A 12824-nucleotide genomic window follows, 5' to 3' on the forward strand; every position below is an offset into this window, starting at 1 on the left:
AGGAGGAGCAAGGGGGCTGAGCTGAGGAAATATAAGTGCTGACCATCAGGGCTGGAGTGGGCAGAGCTTTGGTAACCATATACCACTGTGTCTCACATTTATTTGTCTGACAAATAAATTATTATTTTAATTTCTCTATTGCTGCGTTGAATATTTCATTCCAGCTAAGCGTTAACCACAAGCAGGGTGCTACAATAGCACATACCACACTTTCATTTAAAAAAATATAGCTGGAAAAGCCTTTTAGCATTAATTAAAAGATGGACTGGGAAAAAAATTAAAGGGCTGTTAAAATGGTTTCCATCACAAAAGTTAAGGTGAAAGTTTGCAAAGCTGTGATGGGTTCACCTGCCCATCAAGTAAAAACCCTTGATTAAGCATTAAGCAAGGAGGGTGGGGGGAGAGAGAGAGAGAGAGAATGCACTGTTCTTCTGGGGAGATGTTTTGGAGGGAAGGGCTTTTTTTCCCTGGTAAAGAGGGCTTTCTGTGGTCTGAAAAAGGACAGAATAACCACAGGGAGAATACAGGATGGGAATAATTTGATGGTGCCGTGGTAAAAATGGGTGAATGAAGAATTGCAATCCCACACAAAGTGCCTAGGGTAAGAACATCCATTTCTAGCAAAGGCTGTAACCCTGCATGTAGGCTGAATAATAATAATAATAATAATAATAATAATAATAATAATAATAATAAATTATTTATACCCCGCCCTTTCGGCTGGGTTTCCCCAGCCACTCTGGGCAGCTTCCAACAGAATATTAAAATGCAATAGTCTATTAAACATTAAAAGCTTCCCTAAACAGGGCTCCCTATACACACCATACAGTTGGAGCACCCTCTCTAAAAGTACCCTGGGAACTGCAGTTTACCCCTAAGAGAGCTGCAGTTCCCAGCATCCTTGGTAGGGTTGCTTTAGGTGGCATAAAGTCCCATTGAAGCCAATAACAATGGAAGACTCCAAAAATAACAGATTGGCAAATCAAATTACAGGAATTGGTGGAGACGGCTCAACTGACTAGTAAACTCAAAGCAAAAATTTGCGGAAGAATGGGATGGTTATAGAAGATATGTTCAAAAATACAATAATAGTTTTGACTCCGTGCTAGTATTCGAGTGATAAAGGAACTAAAAGGAGGTGGACAACAATTAAGGATTTATTATGTTTTCAGAATGTATTAGAAAAATTATATAGAAAGGTTTATTGTTTTGTGTACATTCAAATGTAAGATAAAACATATGCAAAGGGAATTGACAGGAAGTCAAAGCTGAAGAACAGATTTTGGAAGATAAAAGGGGGGAAATATTTACTTTCATTGTTATCATTTTCTGTGCAGGTGTGGGTGTGTGGATGTCTGCACATATGTGTGTTGTTGTATGCAATGTTTGGGAGGAAATAAGACGGTAAATAAGAAATAACAAACTAAATATTGATGTATGTAATTTTTATTTCTTAATTATATTTAGTGGTAGTATGGCTGTATTGTTTTTTGTAACATAAAACCATTCAATAAAAATTATTAAAAAGAAGAAGAAGAAGCCAATAACAATGTAAGGAACCAAATTCTATGCAGAACCAAAGCCAAAATCATTTCCCCCAACACCTAAAAGCAATGCATGTTGCTGTTGTCCACCCTAACCACAATAAAACCTGCCTAGTTGATGTCTAGATTTTTCTCGTAGCTATTAAATGGTAACACGGGCAAAATATTGTCAATGTTTTTTCGTTCCCACACCCTTCCTTCTTCCCTTGGAATGTTGGCAGCCAGTGACTCCCTTCCTGAATCTAAATGAAAATTGTTTTCCAGGCACATATTTAACTGAATGGACGGCAAAGGCCTCAAGGTCACCGGTCTTTCTTTGATTGTGTGCTTCACGCTTCTGAAGGAGTTTCCAAGTTTATTACTCCCTAAAACAGCCTTCGTTTCTATTGACACCGTTAACGGAGAAATCCGAGGGCTCCCTTGGACAAAAACAAAGACACCAACCAGGATAACTTGGAGCAAAACAGCAGCCTGTAGGCTTGGCCTCTGTTGGATACTGTCGCGACAGGACTCCCACCCGCAACAAGATGAAGCAAAATGGAAGTCCAGAACAAAAGAAGACCCCAACTTTTATTAGTTACTAATCCCCCAAACTACACCCCTAAGACTACATCACAACTACATCACAAAAAGGAGGGGTTGAGGGAGGAGTTGTGGAGGTAACCTGAGTATCTTGTCACCTGGCTGGTTCCTCCTTTCCCCCCTCCCCATAAGTACTTTCCAGGTGACAAAGGGGAGTTTGCAGTTTCCTGCCCCCAGAGGGAAGAGCTGATCATTGTCCTTTGTTCCAGTCTGTGCTGAATCCACTCCTATATGCAAGTTCTTTGTGACCTTGATGGTCTTCTGTCTAGGACCATCAGGGTTGGCATAGCAACTGGGCAGGGCCTCCTGTGTATGTGCTGGTATGCTCAAGGGATTATGGCTGCCCTGTATCAAACCTTCCCCATTTTGTAGTCCTTCCTTCATGGAGTAAAATAAAAGTGGAACGGTGCAGATCTGATTTTTGGCTGATTTTCTATGAATTTATAACAGAAGCATAGTGTGTGAGTGTGTGTGTGTGTGTGTCAAGTTTGTACAAACTGAATGATTGGGGGGGCGTTCCTGCGACAACATATAGGCCAGCGACTAAGTTGGGCCGAACGAAGCAAAAGGGAACACTAATTTTCATTGTGCGCCATGTTCCGGGTGTTTCCCTGCTTCTTTTCTGCAAGAACCTGCGCGGACTTTTTGTTCTGAAGCGGTGCATCTTGCGCATCTCTCTCCACAGAGTGGAAATATGCAACCCCAGGGGGGCAAAAGCATTACTCCAAAAACTGTAGTTTTCTTATGCATGTTCGAGTCGCTCACAACTGCGTATATGCGCATCACCAGGAAATAATTCAATAAATCCGTTTAAACTGCAAAAAGGCGAGGGAAGAGCAAAAACGATCCAAAAAGAGTGGGGAGAACTGCAAAAATGGCAGGAAAATGGCTAACAGGAGCCTTTGCACTGACTTTTGAGGCCTGTGGAGAGTTGGAGTTTGAGAAAGGAGATTTTGGAGGGAATAATTGTGGTGGAATTTGGTGGGCTTTGGACAGAGTCTGGCTTTTTAGGTGGTGTTTATGCACGGTTTCCCATGTATGTGCGATACCCAGGAACGTAACCCCCACATAAGTGGGGAGATACCTATTCCAAAACGTTTTCTCTCTCCCACCCCCAGGTTTGCTCTGACAACAACCCTTGATGTCTCCCAAGTGCCAAAGAATATTGCAAAAACATGATGTGTAGGGTTGAGCGATGTCTGGCTTTCAACATTGTGATATCTCACCAGCTAAACGTCGTGATATACTGATATATCACAATGTCTAAAATAAGGATGTAACTATGTAGAGGTGAACGGGATAATGACCTGAAAATGGCTACTACAGTCATACCTTGGTTCTCGAACGCATTGGTACTCGTAAATTTTGGCTCCCAAATGCCGAAAACCCAGAAATAAGTGTTCCGGTTTTTGAACGTTTTTTTGGAAGCCAAACGTCTGACGCGGCTTCCGCTTGAGTGCAGGAAGCTCCTGCAGCCAATCGGAAGCTGCGCCTTGGTTTTCGAACGTTTTGGAAGTCGAAAATTTTTACTCACCTTTAACTTTACAACTGTTATTTTATCATACAGAGCAACAAAGGCAGACAAGCAATTACTAGCTTGACGGTTTTCCCCACATTGCAATTTTTTAGATAGCACATGCACACATTGTGATTCGCGATATATTGCCATGTCGAATATTATTAAACCCTTACCACGAAGTAGATTTCAAATCGATTTTTGACAATGTATCAATACATTGCCCAACCCGTGCGTGTGTGTGTGACGCAAAAATTACAATGTGAGGAAACTCTTGAAGCCACTCAATGCCTCTACACAGCTCCATCCTTGTTTCAGACATTGTGGTATATCAGGATATCACGATATTTAGCTGGCAATATATCACAATGTTGAAAACCAGCCCCAGTTCTTCGCATACAGAAAAGTGACCTGTTAACAGAAGCATATTCCTGTTCACAGAACTGCTGAGTCTGGGCGAAGATCTGCCTTTGCTATGATCAGCACAGCAACTTTTGCAAAACTATTCTCTACAAGGTTACCTTAATATATGAGCTTGTTAAAGGCGATGCAAAGAGACCCAGTGAGGCATTTTGCCTTGCATGGCTGTCCATGCTGATAGGACTTATGTCACCTGAATGAGGATAGGCCTGGGTGACATTCACAAGCAAAAGAGAGAGGCTTTCTCAGCCCACTCTGCCTGCTTAAGGCCTCCACATGTAGCTGTATTTTAGAACTGCTCAGTGCTCACCTGGGTACAGTGGTACCTCGGGTTAAGTACTTAATTCATTCCGGAGGTCTGTACTTAACCTGAAACTGTTCTTAACCTGAAGCACCACTTTAGCTAATGGGGCCTCCTGCTGCCGCCGCGCCACCGGAGCCCGATTTCTATTCTTATCCTGAAGCAAAGTTCTTAACCTGAAGCACTATTTCTGTCTTAGTGGAGTGTGTAACCTGAAGCGTATGTAACCTGAAGCATATGTAACCCGAGGTACCACTGTATATGCTTTCATGTGCATGCACACTTCTTGGTAGTGGCGCCCTCCCTGTGGAACGCCCTCCCACCAGATGTCAAAGAGAACAACAACTACCAGACTTTTAGAAGACATCTGAAGGCAGCCCTGTTTAGGGAAGCTTTTAATGTTTGATGCATTACAGTATTTTAATATTTTTTTGGAAGCCACCCAGAGTGGCTGGGGAAGCCCAGCCAGATGGGCAGGGTATAAATAAATAAATAAAATAATAATAATAATAATAATAATAATAATAATAATAATACATGCACACAAAAGCTTATACCCAGAACAAACTTAGTTGGTCTCTAAGGTGCTACTGGACAATTTTTTAATTTATTTTGACTGCGTCAGACCAGCACAGCTACCTACCTGAATCCAATACTCACCTGTTCACATTAGGATGTATTACCTTATACAGTATAAGTTAATGCCCTCATATACCTTCCTTCTTTTATTTCCAGGGATAAGGGGCTCTCATGTTATAAAACATCTTAGTTAAGTACTTTTGAAGAAATCTGCATGAAATCAAGATTTCTGATGAAAAAAATTCTGATTAAAAGGATCACTGGCACAAATAGATCTTGACATTTCTCCGGAAGGATCCTTGGGCTTTGTGAGACAGGGGTCTTGCAGCTGAGGAAGGGCATTGTCTGCGAAGGTCCTCAGGTAATTCACGAGATCAGAGGTTTTCAATCTTTTGGAGTCCATGGTTCCTTAAAGGTAAAGGTAAAGGACGTCTGACAGTTAAGTCCAGTCACGAACGACTCTGGGATTGCGCGCTCATCTCGCTTTACTGGCTGAGGGAGCTGGCGTTTGTCCGCAGACAGTTTTTCCGGGTCATGTGGCCAGCATGACTAAGCTGCTTCTGGCGAAACGCTGTTTACCTTCCCGCCGGAGCAGTACCTATTTATCTACTTGTACTTTGATGTGCTTTCGAACTGCTAGGTTGGCAGGAGCTGGGACTGAGCAACGGGAGCTCACCCCGTCATGGGGATTCGAACCACCGACCTTCCGATCGGCGAGCCCTAGGCTCAGTGGTTTAGACCACGGCACCACCTGTGTCCCATGGTTTCCTTAACAAACTACAATCTTTCCATGGTACCCCTGTGGGGCTCAGGAGCCCAGTTATGTCACCCCTTCCCTGCAGAGCTGGCAGCTTCTCGCCCTTTTTCGAGCACCCTCCCTTGTGGAGTGCTACCTCAGCCTCCTCTCCCCTCTCATTGGGGGTCCTCCAGGCAGCTGCTGCCGCCATCCTTGGTCTCTGAGCTGCCTCCTTGTGCCCCCAAGAGAGATGCATCACAGAGGCACCATTCGCCTGGGGAGCTTGTAGTCAGGGCTGCTGCAGTAAGCAGCTATGCAAGCCTTTGGGAGGCAAAGACGGGAGAGGGCATCAGAGGAGGGAGGGAAGGAAAGAGGGACAGAGGCCATTGTTGTCCACGGCATCCCTGAACATGATTCAAGGCACCCCAGGGTGCCACGGGACACTGGTTGAAAACCACTGCATGCGATGCTTGGGCTACCAGGCTGTTATGTACTGAGTTGAATAGGATCCAAAATGCAGCAGTCTGATTGGTCCAAGGACAATAGGATTCAGAATGCAGTAGTCTGATTGGTCCAAGGACAATAGGATTCAGAATGCAGCAGTCTGATTGGTCCTAGAACAATAGGATCCAGAATGCAGCAGTCTGATTGGTCCGCAGGAGCCACCCAATCCAACTCCAGGTGGAAGTGAATCTGCAACCTGATTGGTCTACAGGAGAATCCCGGAATTAGCCAATCACGTGGGGCCCATTGTGTAAATAATGTATATAAGGCAGACATTTTGGGTAAACTTCCACTCCTCTCTACTTTGAGCTGAATAAAGAGCATGAAATCCACACTCGACTCCGAGTATATTTCACAGGCACTTATTAATTGGGTGTTTGTCAGCCAACGAACGGGAATATCCAAATGGCTGAAAACTTAACCCAAGCTCTGTATGTGTGTTTCCGTGCCAGGCTTAATCCTTCCGTTCTCCTCTAAGCAAGCCCCGCAGAAGTAAAGATAAATAAATAAAAGCGAATCAACATATCCCACCACTTCTCGATTTCCATGTGCTTTTATCCCTCCCCCCTTTCCGGACGTGCATTTTGAGTTATCCGCCATCACAGGAGGTCCATGATAAAAGACAACCCCTACACCCCCCCGCAATGTTTATATGCTTCTTTATTTCAACAAAGTATAACACACACACACACACATATGCATCAGTTGATGTGCAAGACCCGTGTGCTGCAGTACGGTTCAAGGTTGCCTTGGCAACCAATGGAAGGGGTTTTGAAGAGCTGGCAAGGCCTGCGCTAATGAAAATGAGCATCCGTGGAGCCTCTTCTCCAGGTGGGTGAAAAGAGACTCCCTGCTGAGCTCGCCTGCCCAAGCTCCTTTGAAATAGCTAGCTGTGGTTTTCTTTTTTTTGTAAAAAATAAAATAAAATAAGCCTAGCCCATTTCCTCCCTTCCCATAGTAAAATGCAGCCGCTGATTAAAAGTTCTGAGACAATTCTTTGAAGCCTCTGATTAATAGGTTCCTTTATGAATCCAAATTAGACATTCGACATATATTCTTCTTCTTCTTCTTCTTTTCACACCCCAAAACTACTATTATAAAAATGTTTGTTGTCGGGGCTGCCGCCTCCGCTGCCTTTTACATGTTTAATCTTCCTCATGTGCATCTGTGCCAGATGGCTGTGAGAGTACTAGTGAAGATAATCTCTCTGCCTTTAGCGGGAGAAACTTAACACCCTCACTGCTGCAGAGCCACACTCTTACCCCCCCATACGCAACTCAGGTGAACATACCCGCTTCATTCAGATGTGGAAATCACCACTGGGGTATACAACAAGTTATTCTAGCCTAGCAGATGTTGGCCTCCTTTCGCATCATCCCACAGAATGTTCCTTTGGTACTGTGGTATCTCTTGGTGGTATGTTCGCCCACAAGGTTTTGTCTTGTCTTGAGCCATGCCTGCCATTTTCAGTTTATTGAAGCTACAATCCATACCCTCCAATGTTTATCCGATGAAAATAGGGACATCCTATTCCATAATAGTGGGACGCGGGTGGCGCTGTGGGTTAAACCACAGAGCCAAGGACTTGTCGATCAGAAGGTTAGCGGTTCGAATCCCCGCGATGGGGTGAGCTCCCGTTGCTCAGTCCCTGCTCCTGCCAACCTAGCAGTTCGAAAGCACGTCAAAGTGCAAGTAGATAAATAGGTACCACTCTGGCGGGAAGCTAAACGGCGTTTCCATGCGCTGCTCTGGTTCACCAGAAGTGGCTTAGTCATGCTGGCCACATGACCTGGAAGCTGTACGCCGGCTCCCTCAGGCAATAAAGCGAGATGAGCGCCGCAACCCCAGAGTCGGCCACGACTGGACCTAATGGTCAGGGGTCCCTTTACCTTTACCTTTATTCCATAATAGTAATAATTTTATTTTTTATACCCCGCCAGTCGTACCTTGGAAGTCAAACAGAATCTGTTCTGGAAGTCCATTCAACTTCCGAAATATTCGGTTTCCAAAATGCGGCTTCCAATTGGCTGCAGGTAGCTCCTGCAGCCAATCGGAAGCCCCATCGGACATTCGGCTTCCAGAAGGACGTTCGAAAACCGGAACAATCACTTCCGGTTTTCGATCAGAAGCCGAAACGTTAGATTCCCAAGGCATTCAGGAGCTGAGGTATGACTGTTTATAAAAGCATGATAAAACATTAAATATTAAAAAACTTCCCTATCCAGGGCTGCCATAAGATGTCTTCTAAAGTTTGGCTCAGGGGTTGCATAACTCTAAACCCTCCAACATTTCTCTGATAAAAACAGGGACATCCCAAGTAAAAGTGGGACATTCCATGATCAAATCAGAAACTGGGATGGCTTCTATAAATCCAGGACTGTCCCTGGAAAATAAGGACACTTGGGAGGTCTGACAATGTAGAAATGGGTAGACGTCCTGTACACACACACTTGATCATGTCTCTGCAGTCCTTGGAAAATCTTGACATATCTAGGTAGAAATTCACATGTACTGAACAGGGACAAGCCACTAATGTGTTTTGGGCCTGTTGAAAAATGTGGTGAATTGGTTATCTATATTCCTCCAGGCCATCCATTCATACACGGCAAATGCTCTCAACTGATTCCAAGCAAATGAACTGTACGGACAATCACCCACCACACCATCTGTAAAATATGGTCCTCTGTATCCGCCTACTGTTAAATGCGATGTTTGTAAGCAATGCTTATTAGGAAGTAACCGGAGCCTAGCAGATGGATTCGACTTATCTCAGGATCTTAAATGGCTCAGGCTGTATCTTACACTGGTAGGGCAGTGGTACCTCGGGTTACATACGCTTCAGGTTACATACGCTTCAGGTTACACACTCTGCTAACCCAGAAATAGTGCTTCAGGTTAAGAACTTTGCTTCATAAATCGGGCTCCGGCGGTGCGGCAGCAGCAGGAGGCCCCATTAGCTAAAGTGGTGCTTCAGGTTAAGAACAGTTTCAGGTTAAGAACGAATCTCCGGAACGAATTAAGTACTTAACCCGAGGTACCACTGTACACACTTTGTTCTGTAAGCAGGAATCATACATACCACACACTGTTTCATTACCATGGATTCTTCCAGTGGGGCAACTTGGTGATATTAGACTCCAGATTTAATGGTCTTGGGATAATGGTTGCCTTTAGAGGGTAATGTGTATTACCTCACTTACTTCAAAACGTACTTCAAATGCTACTTTTGATGCCCTCCTGCTCAGGGCCAGCTCACCCATGAGGCAAGGTGACCACCTCAGGCAGCAGGGTCCACGGGGCAGCAGATCCCAATGTAGATCTTTATTCCACCCCTTGTTCCTGACATAGTTCTTCACTCACCTCTTATTCCCTGGCAAGGAGGAGTGGCACCATGTTGTGGTTTGCCTCAGGTGCCAAAATCTCTTGGACCGACCCTGCCCTGTCTCCTGAGTAGGGCCCTGACTTCTACTCCCAAGTCTGAAACCAATATAGCGGCCCCTCAAGCCTGAATGGTGGTGTTAAGTATAGTGATTTAATTTAATGGAATTGGGAATGCTTAAATGCATTACTATGTGTTTAATTCTGGAATGTTCCCTAGTAACTGTTGTGTGATTGGTTAATTTTGGTCACATGGTCACTGTGGGTGCCCAACTATGAACTTTGTAATTTATAGAACAAGGATGGACAAGCAGTGGCCCTCCAGTTCTTGGTATACAGTGGTACCTCGGGTTAAGTACTTAATTCTTTCCGGAGGTCCGTTCTTAACTTGAAACTGTTCTTAACCTGAAGCACCACCTGAAGCTAATGGGTCCTCCTGCTGCTGCCAAGCCACCAGATCACGATTTCTGTTCTCATCCTGAAGCAAAGTTCTTAACCCAAGGTACTATTTCTGGGTTAGTGGAGCCTGTAACCTGAAGCATCTGTAACCTGAAGTGTATGTAACCTGAGGTACCACTGTACTACAATTCCCTTCATCCCTGACAGTTGGCCATGCCAACTGATGGGAGTTGGAGGCCAACAGCATCTGTAGGACCTCAGCCTACCTATCCCTCATCTAGAACAAGTTGGGAATATATTTCTCTCAGGCTACCAGATGGGACAATATCGTACACACCATTTTGTTAAAAAGAAAGTACTGGAAGGCTGAATAAAAGTTGTTACGAAGTCAGGAGAGTGTCTGCCCATTCGTGAGAGACCAGAGATATAACATGGTGTCAGAAGAAAAACAGAACGAGAAGCTGAATATGCCACAGCGGAGAACAAAGATGGCATCTAATACTGGGCAAGTACCCTCCATGGACTTTAATAACAGACATACTGATGAAAATTGATTACTACATAAGTTTCCTCATATGAAGTCTCCATACTTTAGCCACTGTCACCATCCCACACTGTATATTATTACAGATTTTTTTTGGGGGGGATGGGGGACTACACTGTAGAAATTAATAAATGGTAGGATTTTTATTATTTGAAATGTAGAAGGGAAGATTGCAGGTCACTGTGTAAAACTGCAGGCTAGACTTCCCTTCCAAACCAGGGCCTCACTTGGAATAGAGGCAGTAACAAAAGATGTTGATGGCCTATCCAAACGCAATCTTGGGCCTGGGTAGAGAGGAGGTTGCCGGAGTAACTGTGTGTTTGAGGTGTCAGGAAGAGTATCTTTAGCAAGGTGTGCTGGGAAAAAGAAGGCGGAGAACAAAGACAGAGATCCATCTTGGGCAGGCTGGCTGAAGGCTGGCTGGGAGAGATGCCTTGGACTCCAGGGCTGCACTGCTGCGGGGAACAAGCCCCTCTTGAGATAATCATGCTTAAGACCTGCACTCCATCCACCCAAACTCAGGTGAAAATATGTGAAGAAGTCATATTTCTTAAAGTTATAGCAGTCTCCGCCATGTCTTAATAATCCAAAGGAGCACAGGCCCTGGGTTAATGCCTGGACTGTTAGAATTCCTGCTCCGTGATTGCAGTCTTGGGATTTTTGTCTTTCACGTGATGGTATATGTTTTGACTCCACAGAGTGGGAAGTGGGAAGACAGGATGTTTGTGTTACTGTGTTCCGTGAAGTGGGACTATTGTCCTTTGTTCTTTTTCTCTTTGCTGTCTGATGGATGCTAGAGAGAGAGGGAGCCATGTTGCAGTGTGCTGTGTGTGTGTTTATATGTAAATAAAGTAGATTAGCCAAAATGCTGAGTTGCTGAGGTCTGTTATGCAAGCTGTGAAGACTCTGCGGATCCCTAAGTGTGCCGATGTCTGTTGGCCTCGGTCGCTGTGATGTTCAGGCTGAAGAAAGCTTTTGAGGCTCCCAAACGAAAGACCAGGAGGGAGAGAACATGACAGTCAGGGATGTGTCTTTGCCAGGGTCCTACTCGAGTGTAGGCTGAACTCCTGACATGGACCCCCCTGGACCTTGCTACTGCTCAGCAGAGAGTGGGGATGGCGCCCAACTTTTGTAACCATATTTTATGCTTTCGGCAATGAGGTGAAGACTTCTGGGATGAGGATTTGAGTATTCTGAGCTAAATGCAAGACTGCTCCCCCCCGCAAGGCGTCTTCTCATGAGGATCTCATGCCTTGCTTAATATGACCAACTCACTATTTGCACAATTGCCATTGTGACAAAAATGTAAATAATATAACTGGGGCCAAAGATAACAAAATCCTGCACATGAACCGCCCCACCAGATCCAAAACGCCAAGTGTTTAAGGCAATGCCCCACAGACATAGGTTCCAGAAGGTAATCGTTTTCTACTATTCATTTTGCCGCCACAGTGGTACCTCAGGTTACATATGCTTCAGGTTACATACGCTTCAGGTTACAGACTCTGCTAACCCAGAAATAGTGCTTCAGGTTAAGAACTTTGCTTCAGGGTGGTTGTCCCCAATGGAGGCAAAGGCTGTGAAAAAACTTAATATGGAGTCTAAATGGCCGAAATATTGGGAAATTTTGGAACAAGAAGGGGATATACTGAAATTGCAGAGTTATGAGAAATTGAAAGATAAAGTGCGAGACTGGCTTCATTATTATCAAATAATGGAGGTTTTTAAGTTAGACAGGAAAATTGGTTTCCAGGTGGAAAAATCAAAATTGGAGACAGAATTGTTAGAATCCAAAACTAAGAATTTGTCAAAAATGTATAACTTGCTGTTGGAATGGAATACACAGGATGAAACAGTTAAATCAGCTATGATCAAGTGGGCACAAGATATTGGTCATAACATTATGTTTGAGGACTGGGAACGGTTGTGGACCACCGGTATAAAATTTACGGCATGTAATGCCTTAAAAGAAAATATTATGAAAATGATTTATAGGTGGTACATGACTCCAGTCAAGCTCGCAAAAATTTACCACTTGCCTGATAATAAGTGTTGGAAATGTAAAGAGACTGAAGGTACATTCTTTCACCTTTGGTGGACATGCCCAAGGATTAAGGCTTTCTGGGAAGTGATTTATAATGAAATGAAAATGGTATTTAAATATACCTTTTTGAAGAAACCAGAGGCCTTTCTCCTGGGCATGGTCGGCCAATTGGTGTCAAAGAAGGACAGAACATTTTTTATGTATGCTACAACAGCAGCAAGAATACTCATCGCAAAGTACTGGAAGACAGAAGATCTACCCACCGTGGAAGAATGGC

This window comes from Podarcis filfolensis (assembly GCF_964270895.1).
Source record: "Podarcis filfolensis genome assembly, chromosome: 12".
Lineage (NCBI taxonomy): Eukaryota > Metazoa > Chordata > Lepidosauria > Squamata > Lacertidae > Podarcis > Podarcis filfolensis.